Here is a 16,485-nt window from a genome sequence, read left to right as displayed (position 1 = left end):
GTGTGCCAGGCCAGGTTTTTATGTAGACAAAATGAAAGATTACAGTTGATATTAGAACAGGATATTTGTTTTAAAGTTTCAATGCAGCCGTTATTCTCTCTATCAAATGAGTCTGTGCTGACGTTAAAATGACGCGATTTATAATTCATGTAGGCCAGCTCGGGTTCAACCCATCGGTTTCTTGGACCAATCAGAACGGTTTGAATGTGTTTGCGTTTGAGAAGTCCTCTGGGAGGAAGCCAGACTCATGGTGGAGAAGAAACCTTGGTGGGTGTGGCGTCTGGCTGGAGCCATGTGGATGGGTAGACAGGAAACTATATAGAGGCTCCATATCAAAGAGTTACATTCCATTTTCAAGGGGTTTGATTTACTTCCTTTCTTTCCTGTGTTACTTCCTGTGCTACTTCCTGTGTTATTTCCTGTGCTACATCCCGTGTTACTTCCGGTTATTTCCTGTGTTATTTCCTGTGTTACTTCCTGTGTTATTTCCTGTGTTACTTCCTGTGTTATTTCCTGTGCTACTTCCTGTGTTATTTCCTGTGTTATTTCCTGTGTTACATCCCGTGTTACTTCCTGTGTATGTGCATTGTCTTTTCCAACCACTTCATCTCAGATAAATGAATCTGCAACATTTTGGTGCTTTTCACATTTTATTACAACACAACTGCTTCATGAGTGATTGGTCGATTTCAAAGCGTGTCTAGGCCTGAGTGAGGCTCTATGTCTACCCAAGTTCCGGATGTCAGCTATGGTCTTCTCCTCATAAGACAAGACTGATCTATTAAAGATACACAATATTGTCTTCGTGTTTTAAGTTCGCGAACCCGAAATGTGCATTTTATCAATGATTCTTAGGATTTCTAGTACACACTGGGTTGGTGGTGTCTGGTGTTTTCACAGAACATGACTGATTTCTTTCTCTGTTTTATAACATAAAGGGGCTGTCTGTGGTTACTGCCGTCTGTAACTAACCAGTTTGTTGGGAGTTTTTAATTTTATCTGAAAGCCTTTTTAAGATATTTTATTTTACGTTCCCCTCATAGCTTGGAACATTTCCGGAGTCTACCTCCATCTTAGAGAGATGTCCTTTTAAAGCTAGTGGTTGGATATGTTCCGTCGCCTGTCAGAAAGACGCTGAGAGGTGCAGAGAATCTCTTAACAGTTTGGTAATACCTGTAACAGCGCCATGACAGAAAGCCAGTAGGTCATAGTTTTATTTGTACTTTCTGAGAACATAGTTTCAATGAAAAGTTACAGTATGGCGATTAAGGTTTTATAAGTGAAAAGTTTGTCCTGAACTGGAAAATGGCATTGTGTGTAATTTCTATCACCGCAGTGACAGTACCATAGCCATTCCATTTAAGATAATTCAAAAGGATATTTCCTGTATCATGCTCTTCTTCTTATGTTGAAAAATGTAGCATTCATGTGTTTTTGATGGGAGAAATGTTGAAGATGCTTTTTTGTCTTCATTTCTTGAATTCCATGTTGTCATCAATACAGCTGGAATGTAAACGAGTAACAGAACTCCTTACATTACCCTTCATTTGATTTTTTTTTAAGCAAGGTTTTGATTTTCAACTTGTTAACATCTTGAAGGGTTATATTGTAAAGAAATGCTGAAAACGAGTAAAATGACTGATTGTGGGACATGGTTTCTTACACTTTACATTGTGTTACAAATATACTTATTTTTCATATTAAATAAAAAATGATTTATTAAAAACATCTGGCCTCCATCGATGTGTCAACATACAGTATCTCACAAAAGTGAGTACACCCCTCACATTTTTGTAAATATTTGAATATATCTTTTCATGTGTGACGACACTGAAGAAATGACACTTTTCTACAATGTAAAGTAGTGAGTGTACAGCTTGTATAACAGTGTAAATTTGCTGTCCCCTCAAAATAACACAACACACAGCCATTAATGTCTAAACCGCTGGCAACAAAAGTGAGTACACCCCTAAGTGAAAATATCCAAATTGGGCCCAAAGTGTCAATATTTTGTGTGGCCACCATCATTTTCCAGCACTGCCTTAACCCTCTTGGGCATGTAGTTCACCAGAGCTTCACAGGTTGCCACTGGAGTCCTCTTCCACTCCTCCATGACGACATCACGGAGCTGGTGGATGTTAGAGACCTTCCACTCCTCCACCTTCCGTTTGAGGATGCCCCACCGATGCTCAATAGGGTTTAGGTCTGGAGACATGCTTGGCCAGTCCATCACCTTTACCCTCAAGCTTCTTTAGCAAGGCAGTGGTCGTCTTGGAGGTGTGTTTGGGGTCGTTATCATGTTGGAATACTGCCCTGCGGCCCAGTCTCCGAAGGGAGGGGATCATGCTCTGCTTCAGTATGTCACAGTACATGTTGGCATTCATGGTTCCCTCAATGAACTGTAGCTCCCCAGTGCCGGCAGCACTCATGCAGCCCCAGACCATGACACTCCCACCACCATGCTGGACTGTAGGCAAGACACACTTGTCTTTGTACTCCTCACCTGGTTGCCGCCACACACGCTTGACACCATCTGAACCAAATAAATGTATCTGGGTCTCATCAGACCACAGGACATGGTTCCAGTAATCCATGTCTTTAGTCTGCTTGTCTTCAGCAAACTGTTTGCGGGCTTTCTAGTGCATCATCTTTAGAAGAGGCTTCCTTCTGGGACGACAGCCATGCAGACCAATTTGATGCAGTGTGCGGCGTATGGTCTGAGCACTGACAGGCTGACCCCCCGCACCCCTTAAACCTCTGCAGCAATGCTGGCAGCACTCATACGTCTATTTCCCAAAGACAACCTCTGGATATGACACTGAGCACGTGCACTCAACTTCTTTGGTCGACCATGGCGAGGCCTGTTCTGAGTGGAACCTGTCCTGTTAAACCGCTGTATGGTCTTGGCCACCGTGCTGCAGCTCAGTTTCAGGGTCCTGGCAATCTTCTTATAGCCCAGGCCATCTTTATGTACAGCAACAATCCTTTTTTTCCAGATCCTCAGAGAGTTCTTTGCCATGAGGTGCCATGTTGAACTTCCAGTGACCAGTCAGTATGAGGGAGTGTGAGAGCGATGACACCAAATTTAACACACCTGCTCCCCATTCACACCTGAGACCTTGTAACACTAACGAGTCACATGACACCGGGGAGGGAAAATGGCTAATTGGGCCTAATTTGGACATTTTCACTTAGGGGTGTTCTCACTTTTGTTGCCCGCGGTTTAGACATTAATGGCTGTGTGTTGAGTTATTTTGAGGGGGACAGCAAATTTACACTCTTATACAAGCTGTACACTCACTACTTTACATTGTAGCAAAAGTGTCATTTCTTCAGTGTTGTCACATGAAAAGATATACTCAAATATATTACAAAAATGTGAGGGGTGTACTCACTTTTGTTGCCAGCGGTTTAGACATTAATGGCTGTGTGTTGAGTTATTTTGAGGGGGACAGCAAATTTACACTCTTATACAAGCTGTACACTCACTACTTTACATTGTAGCAAAAGTGTCATTTCTTCAGTGTTGTCACATGAAAAGATATACTCAAATATATTACAAAAATGTGAGGGGTGTACTCACTTTTGTGAGATACTGTACATCATTTTATGTCTTTATGCATGTACAGTCTGTCTGTTTATTTATTGGCTTGGAGAGAGAAATGCTAGGCGGTATTAACCAGAATGTAGGTTTATTTTAAATGAAATGTCTTAAATGTGCCACTAGAGGGCGACACTTAAAGAATAGCTCTGCTCGGCTGAGGTGGTACTGTATGCAGCGTGTGTCAGAGTAGGAGCGCTGATCTAGGACCATGTCCTCCCTCCCCTGGTCATGTAATCTGATCAGGTAAAACTGATCCTGAATCAGGATGTAGGGGCTGATGTTAGTAAAGGGTTTTACAAGGTGAAAGAATTTTTTTAAGAATGACACTTTTGCAGACTTGGATTAAATGCTGTGACAGGGTGTGTTTAGCTGTTTTTAAATAGGACCTGTGGGGTGGTAACCTTGTGGAGTTTGCATTGCGTTTTGCACACATTCAACTCTGCAGAGGAGTTAAATAGAAGAGCCTCTATAGAGAAGAGCCATGTCTGTTTGTTTTTTGTTATAAGGGATCTTTAAATTAAACCAAGGCAGGACATAAACAATGTTTTGACAGACACGGTCTTTGTCTGGTCATGTCGATAGGTTTATTTAGGTGAAAATGCTTTAGAGACCTTCGAGTTCAAGAGGTGAAAGGGGAGAAAAAAAATAAAACTTTTGAGAGATTTCACTCTGAACCAGAGTTAACACCATTTGGAAGTGTGGCAATGTGAGACTAAACATGCCAGAAGATACCCAGCTAACATGTCTGACCTCTACACCCTGCATTCTGCATACATTCTGCATTAAATTAGCTCCCTTTTCCCAGATAGGCCATAGGCTCGGTGCAAGAGTTCATTTCTTTGTAGTTTAATTATTATTATTATTATTTATTTTTTTACATATTGTTTTACATATTTTACTGTTATTTTACCAGGTAAGTTGACTGAGAACACATTCTCATTTACAGCAACAACCTGGGGAATAGTTACAGGGGAGAGAAGGGGGATGAATGAGCCAATTGTAAACTGGGGATGATTAGGTGGCCGTGATGGTATGAGGGCCAGATTGGGGATTTAGCCAGGACACCGGGGTTAATACCCCTACTGTTACAATAAGTGCCATGGGATCTTCAGTGACCACAGAGAGTCAGGACAAACGTCCCATCCGAAAGACAGCACCCTATATAGGGCATTGTCCCCAATCACAGCCCTGGGGCATTGGGATATTATTTTTAGACCAGAGGAAAGAGTGCTTCCTACTGGCCCTCCAACACCACTTCCAGCAGCATCTGGTCTCCCATCCAGGGACTGACCAGGACCAACCCTGCTTAGCTTCAGAAGCAATATATACGGAAGACAAAGATTTTCAAAGATTTTACTGAGTTACAGTTCATATAAGGAAATCAGTCAACTGAAATAAATTCATTAGACCCTAATCTATGGATTTTCACATGACTGGGAATACAGATATGCATCTGTTGGTCACAGATACCTTAAAAAACCTGTCATTTTTCTCATGCAGCACAACACATCTCCTTCACATAGAGTTGATCGTGGCCTGTGGAATGTTGTCCCACTCTTCAACGGCTGTGTGAATTTGCTGGATATTGGCGGGAACTGGTACAAACTGTTGAACACACAGATCCAGAGCATCCCAAACATGACATATCCTGGTGAGTATGCACGCAGTGGAAGAACTGGGAAATGGTCAGCTTCCAGAGATTGTGTACAGATCCTTGCGACATTGGGCAGTGCATTATCATGCTGAAACATGAGGTGATGGTTGTGGATGAATGGCACGACAATGGGCCTCAGGATCTCATCACGGTATCTCTGTGCATTGAAATTGCCATTGATAAAATGCAATTGTGTTCATTGTCTGTAGTTTATGCCTGCCCCATACCATAACCCCATGGGGCACTCTGTTCACAACGTTGACATCAGCTAACCGCTCGCCCACACGATGCCATACACACGGTCTGCTGTTGTGAAGCCGGTTGGACGAACTGCCAAATTCTCTAAAATTATGTTGGAGGCAGCTTATGGTAGAGAAATGAACATTAAATTCTCTGGCAACAGCTCTGGTGGACATTCCTGTAGTCAGCATGCCAATTGAACACTCCCTCAAATCTTGAGACGTCTGTGGTATTGTGTTGTGTGACAAAACTGCACATTCTAGAGTGCCCTTTTATTGTCCCCCAGCACAAGTTGCACCTGTGTAATGATCATGCTGTTTAATCAGCTTCTTGATATGCCACACCTGTCAGGTGGATGGATTATCTTGGCAAAGGAGAAATGCTCACTAACAGGGATGTAAACAAATTTGTTCTTAAAATATGATCAGTTTATTATAGATCCACCAGCCGACAGACGAAGACTAGATCATTTCATTATTATAGATCCACCAGCCGACAGACGAAGACTAGATCATTTCATTTGATGGATAAACTGGTGGGGTTGCAGTATGAATGCCAATGAGATGGAAGGAAAGATCTTTCTCTTTAAGGAAGGAAGGAACGGAGCCATTTCCTGTTTATGCTCTCTTTCTCTTTAAGGAAGGAAGGAACGGAGCCATTTCCTGTTTATGCTCTCTTTCTCTTGAAGGAAGGAAGGAACGGAGCCATTTCCTGTTTATGCTCTCTTTCTCTTTAAGGAAGGAAGGAAGGAAGGAAGGAACGGAGCCATTTCCTGTTTATGCTCTCTTTCTCTTGAAGGAAGGAAGGAAGGAACGGAGCCATTTCCTGTTTATGCTCTCTTTCTCTTGAAGGAAGGAAGGAACGGAGCCATTTCCTGTTTATGCTCTCTTTCTCTTGAAGGAAGGAAGGAAGGAAGGAACGGAGCCATTTCCTGTTTATGCTCTCTTTCTCTTGAAGGAACGGAGCCATTTCCTGTTTATGTCCATTGAGTCAGTTGTGATCTGAATCAGATCTGTAATGCAACACAGACCTGGAGACAAGACCAACACAGGACACACACCTTCTCTGCTTTCTGCACAGATGGTTAGGGATGCATCCCAAGTGGCTCCCTATTCCCTATATAGTGCATTGCTTTTGACTATGGTCCATAGGGAATAGGGTGTAGGGAATACAGTATATAGGCAATAGGGTGCCATTTGGGACACAGTCCATAAGTCGTATTGGGAAGACTGAAGAAACTCTCTATGTAACACACTGTGAATTACTGTTCCATCCGATAGCAAGTCATCTAAGTGGATTTCTCTTTACAACACAGACCTAGACCCAATATCAACACAGGACACTGGCCTTCCTCTGGTTTCACCCAGACCTCTGCCACACTGATCCTCAACACGGGGGCCCCTCGGGTGTGTGCTTAGTCCCCTCCTGTACTCCCTGTTCACCCACGACTGCATGGCAAATCTTGACTCCAACGCCATCGTTAAGTTTGCTGATGACACAGTAGTAGTAGGCCTGATCACCGACAACGACGAGACAGCTTATAGGGAGGAGGTCAGAGACAACAACAACTTCTCCCTCAGTGTGAGCAAGACAAAGGAGATGATCGTGGACTACAGGAAAATGCGGCCCAAACAGGCCCCCATTAACATCGACGGGGCTGCAGTGGAGCGTGCCGAGAGTTTCAAGTTCATTGGTGTCCACATCACCAACGAACTATCATGGTCCAAACACACCAAGAAAGTTGTGAAGAGGGCACAACAAAACTTTTTCCCCCTCAGGAGACTGAAAAGATTTGGCATGGGTCCCCAGATCCTCAAAAAGTTCTACAGCTGCACCATCAAGAGCATCCTGACCGGTTGCTTCACCACCTGGTATGGCAACTGCTCAGCATCTGACCGTAAGGCGCTACAGAGGGTAATGCGTACGGCCCAGTACATCACTGGGGCCAAGCTTCCTCCCATCCAGGACCTACATACCAGGCGGTGTCAGAGGAAGGCCATAAAGATTGTCAAAGACTCCAGTCACCCAAGTCATAGACTGTTCTCTCTGCTACTCGGCAAGTCTTGGTCCAAAAGGCTCCTTAACAGCTTCTACCCCCAAGCCATAAGACTGCTGAACAATTAATCAAATGGCCTACCCAGACTATTTTACACTGCTGCTGCTCGCTGTTTATCAATGCATAGTCACTTTACCTCTACCTACATGTACAAATTACCTCGACTAACCTGTACCCCCACACATTGACTTGGTATCTGTACCACCTGTATATAGCCTCATTATTGTTATTTTATTGTGTTACTTTTTATTTGTATTTATTTATTTACTTTAGTTTATTTCGTAAATATTTTCTTAACTTTATTTTCTCAAAACTGCATTGTTGCTTAAGGGCTTGTAAGTAAGAATTTCACAGTAAGGTCTACACCTGTTGTATTCGGCACATGTGACAAATAAAATGTGATTTGATTTGACCTGGGTTCAAATATTATTTTTATTAATTTGAATTAATGTTAATTACTTTACCTGAGCTTAAATTGAGCTTGACTGTTGCAATAAAAGTGTCCCAAAACGGCAAACTCTTCTCATCTGACAAACAACAAAAGCTTTACAAATATTTCAAATAGTTTTCAAACCCAGGTCTGATTTCAACATAGATGTTATGAGTCATTTTGAAGTGTCTGCACTAATGAAGACTTCTATGGAATGGGGTGTTCATCTGGGTAAAGTCATGTAGCCTCTATGGAATGGGGTGTTCATCTGGGTAAAGTCATGTAGCCTCTATGGAATGGAGTGTTCATCTGGGTAAAGTCATGTAGCCTCTATGGAATGGGGTGTTCATCTGGGTAAAGACATGTAGTATAAAGGCCTCTATGGAATGGGGTGTTCATCTGGGTAAAGTCATGTAGCCTCTATGGAATGGAGTGTTCATCTGGGTAAAGTCATGTAGCCTCTATGGAATGGGGTGTTCATCTGGGTAAAGACATGTAGTATAAAGGCCTCTATGGAATGGGGTGTTCATCTGGGTAAAGTCATGTAGCCTCTATGGAATGGGGTGTTCATCTGGGTAAAGACATGTAGTATAAAGGCCTCTATGGAATGGGGTGTTCATCTGGGTAAAGTCATGTAGCCTCTATGGAATGGGGTGTTCATCTGGGTAAAGACATGTAGTATAAAGGCCTCTATGGAATGGGGTGTTCATCTGGGTAAAGTCATGTAGCCTCTATGGAATGGGGGTGTTCATCTGGGTAAAGTCATGTAGCCTCTATGGAATGGGGTGTTCATCTGGGTAAAGACATGTAGTATAAAGGCCTCTATGGAATGGGGTGTTCATCTGGGTAAAGTCATGTAGTATAAAGGCCTCTATGGAATGGGGTGTTCATCTGGGTAAAGTCATGTAGTATAAAGGCCTCTATGGAATGGGGTGTTCATCTGGGTAAAGTCATGTAGCCTCTATGGAATGGGGTGTTCATCTGGGTAAAGTCATGTAGTATAAAGGCCTCTATGGAATGGGGTGTTCATCTGGGTAAAGTCATGTAGTATGGCCTCTATGGAATGGGGTGTTCATCTGGGTAAAGTCATGTAGTATAAAGGCCTCTATGGAATGGGGTGTTCATCTGGGTAAAGTCATGTAGTATAAAGGCCTCTATGGAATGGGGTGTTCATCTGGGTAAAGACATGTAGTATAAAGGCCTCTATGGAATGGGGTGTTCATCTGGGTAAAGTCATGTAGCCTCTATGGAATGGGGGTGTTCATCTGGGTAAAGTCATGTAGTATAAAGGCCTCTATGGAATGGGGTGTTCATCTGGGTAAAGTCATGTAGTATAAAGGCCTCTATGGAATGGGGGTGTTCATCTGGGTAAAGTCATGTAGCCTCTATGGAATGGGGTGTTCATCTGGGTAAAGTCATGTAGCCTCTATGGAATGGGGTGTTCATCTGGGTAAAGTCATGTAGTATAAAGGCCTCTATGGAATGGGGTGTTCATCTGGGTAAAGTCATGTAGTCCAAAAAGAAAGTGATGCCATCTCCCATAAATATTTGGAAAAGATTTTGGAAACTCAGTATGACTCATTTAAGACATTAAAATGGTATCTATGATTTGACCTGATTCTGGGTAAGTAGAAAAAAGGACTTAATTGCCAAAATGTCTCTCTACCCTTTTAACCTCTCTAGGGCAGGCGGGACGAATTCGTCCCACCTACGTAACAGCCAGTTGAATCCTGTGGCGCGATTTTCAAATACCTTAAAAATCCTATTACTTCAATTTCTCAAACATATGACTATTTTACAGCTATTTAAAGACAAGACTCTCGTTAATCTAACCACACTGTCCGATTTCAAAAAGGCTTTACAACGAAAGCAAAACATTAGATTATGTCAGCAGAGTACCCAGCCAGAAATAATCAGACACCCATTTTTCAAGCTAGCATATAATGTCACAAAAACCCAGAAGACAGCTAAATGCAGCACTAACCTTTGATGATCTTCATCAGATGACAATCCTAGGACATTATGTTATACAATACATGCATGTTTTGTTCAATCAAGTTCATATTTATATAAAAAAACAGCTTTTTACATTAGCATGTGACGTTCAGAACTAGCATACCCCCGCAAACTTCCGGGGAATTTACTAACAATTTACTAAATTACTCACGATAAACGTTCACAAAAAGCATAACAATTATTTTAAGAATTATAGATACAGAACTCCTCTATGCACTCGATATGTCCGATTTTAAAATAGCTTTTTGGTGAAAGCACATTTTGCAATATTCTAAATACATAGCCCAGCCATCACAAGCTAGCTATTTAGACACCCGGCAAGTTTAGCCTTCACCAAAATCAGATTTACTATAACAAAAATGTTATTACCTTTGTTGTCTTCGTCAGAATGCACTCCCAGGACTTCTACTTCAATAACAAATGTTGGTTTGGTCCCAAATAATCCATCGTTATATCCGAATAGCGGCGTTTTGTTCGTGCGTTCCAGAAACTATCCGAAATGGTAAATCAGGGTCACGCGCAATTCGTGACAAAAAAATTCTAAATATTCCATTACCGTACTTCGAAGCATGTCAACCGCTGTTTAAAATCAATTTTTATGCAATTTATCTCGTAAAAAAACGATAATATTCCGACCGGGAATCTCCTTTTTGGTAAACAGAGGAAAAAACACAAAGACGGGGGCGGCCAGTGCACGCGCCTAAGCCCACAGTCCCTTGATCGGCCACTTGAGAAAGGCGATAATGTGTTTCAGCCTGGGGCTGGAATGACGACATTCAGGTTTTTCCCGGGCTCTGAGAGCCTATTGGAGCCGTGGGAAGTGTCACGTTACCGCAGAGATCCTTTGTAATGGAATGAGATGTCAAAGAAAGACAATAAATGGTCAGACAGGCCACTTCCTGTAAAGGAATCTCTCAGGTTTTGACCTGCCATTTGAGTTCTGTTATACTCACAGACACCATTCAAACAGTTTTAGAAAATTTGGAGTGTTTTCTATCCAAAGCCAATAATTATATGCATATTCTAGTTACTGGGCAGGAGTAGTAACCAGATTAAATCGGGTACGTTTTTTATCCAGCCGTGTCAATACTGCCCCCTAGCCCTAACAGGTTAACTAAAGATACTGTATGGTACACCCAAATCAACATCACTGCATTTTTCATGTAAAAGTCTATAACTCAAGTTACAAATTGGTTATAAATGATTGGCATTTTTCCCAATCTTCTCAAATATTACTTTTAAAACTTCACATGCCATTCTGTGTAGATCGTATGGATGTAATTGAATCAAATGAGTGAATTGTCTTTATCACTGTGCTGTGCTGTGCGAATTGTCCTCTGTAGTCTCATTGTTTTGTTTTTAATGTATATTTTTTGCTGACATTTCATCAACATCAAGCTTCTTTTATGGGGCAGCTTCAAAGTAGAACAATCAGGGTTGTGGGTTCGATTCCCGCAGGGGACCAGTACAAACGGAAATGTATTGCACTCGCTACGTTGCTCTAGATAATTTGCTCTAGATAAGAGCGTCTGACAACAACAAAAAATGTAGATCTGTATGGAGAAAATACCCAGTTTTACTAATATGTAATTTTTTTAGGGTGCGCTATTTAACCAAGAAGGAGAGTGATGGAGTGCTGCATCAGATGACCTGGCAATCCACAATCACTCGACCTCAACCCAACTGAGATGGTTTGTTATGAGTTGGACCGCAGAGTGAAGGAAAAGCCTCTAACAAGTGCTCAGCATATGTGGGAACTCCTTCAAGACTGCTTTGTTGTTGCGTTTGAGGTTATTGTGGAGAAAAAAAATGGGGGTAAAAATTGGAACAGGGTGACAGGGAATAGGGCTCTGGTCTAAAGTAGTGCACTATGGGTAACAGGGAATAGGGCTCTGGTCTAAAGTAGTGCACTATGGGTAACAGGGTGAACAGGGAATACGGCTCTGGTCTAAAGTAGTGCACTATGGGTAACAGGGTGAACAGGGAATAGGGCTCTGGACTAAAGTAGTGCACTATGGGTAACAGGGTGAACAGGGAATAGGGCTCTGGTCTAAAGTAGTGCACTATGGGTAACAGGGTGAACAGGGAATAGGGCTCTGGTCTAAAGTAGTGCACTATGGGTAACAGGGTGAACAGGGAATAGGGCTCTGGACTAAAGTAGTGCACTATGGGTAACAGGGTGAACAGGGAATAGGGCTCTGGACTAAAGTAGTGCACTATGGGTAACAGGGTGAACAGGGAATAGGGCTCTGGTCTAAAGTAGTGCACTATGGGTAACAGGGTGAACAGGGAATAGGGCTCTGGTCTAAAGTAGTGCACTATGGGTAACAGGGTGAACAGGGAATAGGGCTCTGGACTAAAGTAGTGCACTATGGGTAACAGGGTGAACAGGGAATACGGCTCTGGTCTAAAGTAGTGCACTATGGGTAACAGGGTGAACAGGGAATAGGGCTCTGGTCTAAAGTAGTGCACTATGGGTAACAGGGTGAACAGGGAATAGGGCTCTGGACTAAAGTAGTGCACTATGGGTAACAGGGTGAACAGGGAATAGGGCTCTGGTCAAAAGTAGTGCACTATGGGTAACAGGGTGAACAGGGAATAGGGCTCTGGTCTAAAGTAGTGCACTATGGGTAACAGGGTGAACAGGGAATAGGGCTCTGGTCTAAAGTAGTGCACTATGGGTAACAGGGTGAACAGGGAATAGGGCTCTGGTCTAAAGTAGTGCACTATGGGTAACAGGGTGAACAGGGAATAGGGCTCTGGTCTAAAGTAGTGCACTATGGGTAACAGGGTGAACAGGGAATAGGGCTCTGGTCTAAAGTAGTGCACTATGGGTAACAGGGTGAACAGGGAATAGGGCTCTGGACTAAAGTAGTGCACTATGGGTAACAGGGTGAACAGGGAATAGGGCTCTGGTCTAAAGTAGTGCACTATGGGTAACAGGGTGAACAGGGAATAGGGCTCTGGTCTAAAGTAGTGCACTATGGGTAACAGGGTGAACAGGGAATAGGGCTCTGGACTAAAGTAGTGCACTATGGGTAACAGGGTGAACAGGGAATAGGGCTCTGGTCTAAAGTAGTGCACTATGGGTAACAGGGAATAGGGCTCTGGACTAAAGTAGTGCACTATGGGTAACAGGGTGAACAGGGAATACGGCTCTGGTCTAAAGTAGTGCACTATGGGTAACAGGGTGAACAGGGAATACGGCTCTGGTCTAAAGTAGTGCACTATGGGTAACAGGGTGAACAGGGAATAGGGCTCTGGTCTAAAGTAGTGCACTATGGGTAACAGGGTGAACAGGGAATAGGGCTCTGGTCTAAAGTAGTGCACTATGGGTAACAGGGTGAACAGGGAATAGGGCTCTGGACTAAAGTAGTGCACTATGGGTAACAGGGTGAACAGGGAATAGGGCTCTGGTCTAAAGTAGTGCACTATGGGTAACAGGGTGAACAGGGAATAGGGCTCTGGTCTAAAGTAGTGCACTATGGGTAACAGGGTGAACAGGGAATAGGGCTCTGGACTAAAGTAGTGCACTATGGGTAACAGGGTGAACAGGGAATAGGGCTCTGGTCTAAAGTAGTGCACTATGGGTAACAGGGAATAGGGCTCTGGACTAAAGTAGTGCACTATGGGTAACAGGGTGAACAGGGAATACGGCTCTGGTCTAAAGTAGTGCACTATGGGTAACAGGGTGAACAGGGAATAGGGCTCTGGTCTAAAGTAGTGCACTATGGGTAACAGGGTGAACAGGGAATAGGGCTCTGGTCTAAAGTAGTGCACTATGGGTAACAGGGTGAACAGGGAATACGGCTCTGGTCTAAAGTAGTGCACTATGGGTAACAGGGTGAACAGGGAATAGGGCTCTGGTCTAAAGTAGTGCACTATGGGTAACAGGGTGAACAGGGAATAGGGCTCTGGTCTAAAGTAGTGCACTATGGGTAACAGGGTGAACAGGGAATAGGGCTCTGGTCTAAAGTAGTGCACTATGGGTAACAGGGTGAACAGGGAATAGGGCTCTGGACTAAAGTAGTGCACTATGGGTAACAGGGTGAACAGGGAATAGGGCTCTGGTCTAAAGTAGTGCACTTTTTTGGTTTTGCCCTAGCACTGATAAACTTTATTCAACTAATCAACTCATCACCATGTAAATCCAGGCAAATATAAAACCGTAGCCCATTTGGGTCCCCAGGATCGTGATTAATAAACACTGTACTATACTGTAAGAGCAATAGGGTGTGATTTGAGACCCATCCAAAGAAAGCAGGGACCCTCAGGGGAGTTAAAATGGCCCCCAGCAGAGAGAGAACCATGGTCATTACCGTGTTGATCTGGAAACCAGTTCATTTATCTGTGAGCAGCTTGTAGCGTCCTGGCGGAGCGCACCCATTCAATCTGTGTGTCGTCACATCTGCGTCATTCAGCTGGGAGATGCAGCCATCACATGATGCCAGTAAACCCCTGCTTTATATATGGAGAGATAACTAAAGGGCTGAGAGAGAGAGAGAGAGAGAGATTTGTTATTGAAAATACATTTTCTTTCTGAACCGTAACTAACCAGGGCAGCATAATAAAAAGAAGAGGGAATATGAGAGGGACAAGAAGAAGTTATTGGTTTTGACAAGGCTGATGCTTAGAAAAGACTAGACTAGGTCTGCCAGGGTTCATACAGTATAAGGACTAGGTCAGGTTGTGTTTGCGGAGAACATGTTACTTAGTAACAGTTGCAGTTGAGTGGCTTGAAAGAACGTTCCAGAATGTAGTGGTGAAGCTTCATTGTTGTTATTGGTCACTGTGGCTTTTTAGCGTCAACATTCCAACTTCAAATAACTTTGCTATTTTTACTACATGAATAGAAACCCTATATAACCAACGTTATTATTTGTAGCAGAAGTTTAGTCCTGAAACAGACACTTACAGTACCAGTCAAAAGTTTGGACACACCTACTCATTCAAAGGTTTACTTTATTTTTTACTATTTTCTACATTGTAGAATAATAGTGAAGACATCAAAACTATGAAATAACACATATGGAATCACGTAGTAACTAAAAAAGTGAGAAACAAATTAAAATATTTTCTATTTGAGATTCTTCAACTTAGCCACCCTTTGCCTTGATGACAGCTTTGCACACTCTTGGCATTCTCTCAACCAGCTTCACCTGGAATGCTTTTCCAACAGTCTTTAAGGACTTTCCACATATGCTGAGCACTTGTTGGCTGCTTTTCTTCACTCTGCAGTGGAGCAGCAGTCTAAGGCACTGCATCTCAGTGCAAGAGGCGTCACTACAGTCCCTGGTTCGAATCTAGGCTGTATCACATCCAACCGTGATTGGGAGTCCCATAGGGCGGTGCACAATTGTCCCAGCGTTGTCTGGGTTTGACCGGGGTAGGCCGTCATTGTAAAATAAGAATTTGTTCTTAACTGAGTTGCCTAGTTAAATAAAGGTTAAATATATATATATATTATTATTATTATTATTATTATTATTATTTTTTTTTTTACTTCAAAATAAATATAAATATATATATATATATATATATATATATATATATATATATATATTTATATTATTATTATTATTATTATTATTATTATTTTTTTTTTTCATCCCAAACATAATAATATATATATATATATAAATTTTTTTTTTTAACTCATCCCAAACCATCTCAATTGGGTTGAGGTTGGGTGATTGTGGAGGCCAGGTCATCTGATGCAGCACTCCATCACTCTCCTTTTTGGTCAATTAGCCCTTACACAGCCCGGAGGTGTGTTGGGTCATTGTTGGGTCACTAGTCTTTGTATGTATGTGTGTATGTGTAAATGTCAGTGTTGCTGAGTGGTAGAACCTGAGAATAGGAGTGTGTGTTTTTAACTTCAAAACCAGGTCCTTCCAGTACTATGACTACGGACAGCCTCCTATAGAGAAGAGACAAAACAAGAATCTGAATTCATAGAACAGATTGCAGATTAGAACTGGAATGTCATGATGGTGCTCATTATATGGAAGACACGTTCCTCTCTCTCAATAACAAATATTGTTTCACTGCCCTAGAACCCCAAGCACACTCTCTGTCATGCCCTGACCTTAGAGAGCCTGTTTTATTCTTTATTTTGTTAGGTCAGGGTGTGACTTGGGTGGGCATATCTATGTGTCTATTTCTTTGTTGGCCTAGTATGGTTCCCAATCAGAGGCAGCTGTTGATCGTTGTCTATGATTGGGGATCATACTCAAACAGCCCTTTTTCCGACCTGTGATTGTGGGATCTTGTTTTTGTGTAGCTACCTGTGAGCAGCCCAGAACGTCACACTTCGTTTTCTTCTGTATTGTTTTGGTGAGTTTTCATATTTATTAAACATGTGGAACTCTAAGTACGCTGTGCCTTGGTCTCCTTACGACGAGGGTGACACTGTCTTTCTTTTTTCTCTCTCTTTCTCTCTTTCTTCTCTCTCTTTCTTCTCTTTCCTTCTCTCTCCTTTTCTT

The sequence above is a fragment of the Salmo salar genome, chromosome ssa05 (assembly GCF_905237065.1).
Source record: "Salmo salar chromosome ssa05, Ssal_v3.1, whole genome shotgun sequence".
In the NCBI taxonomy this organism is placed as follows: domain Eukaryota; kingdom Metazoa; phylum Chordata; class Actinopteri; order Salmoniformes; family Salmonidae; genus Salmo; species Salmo salar.
This window is presented reverse-complemented; position numbering follows the sequence as displayed.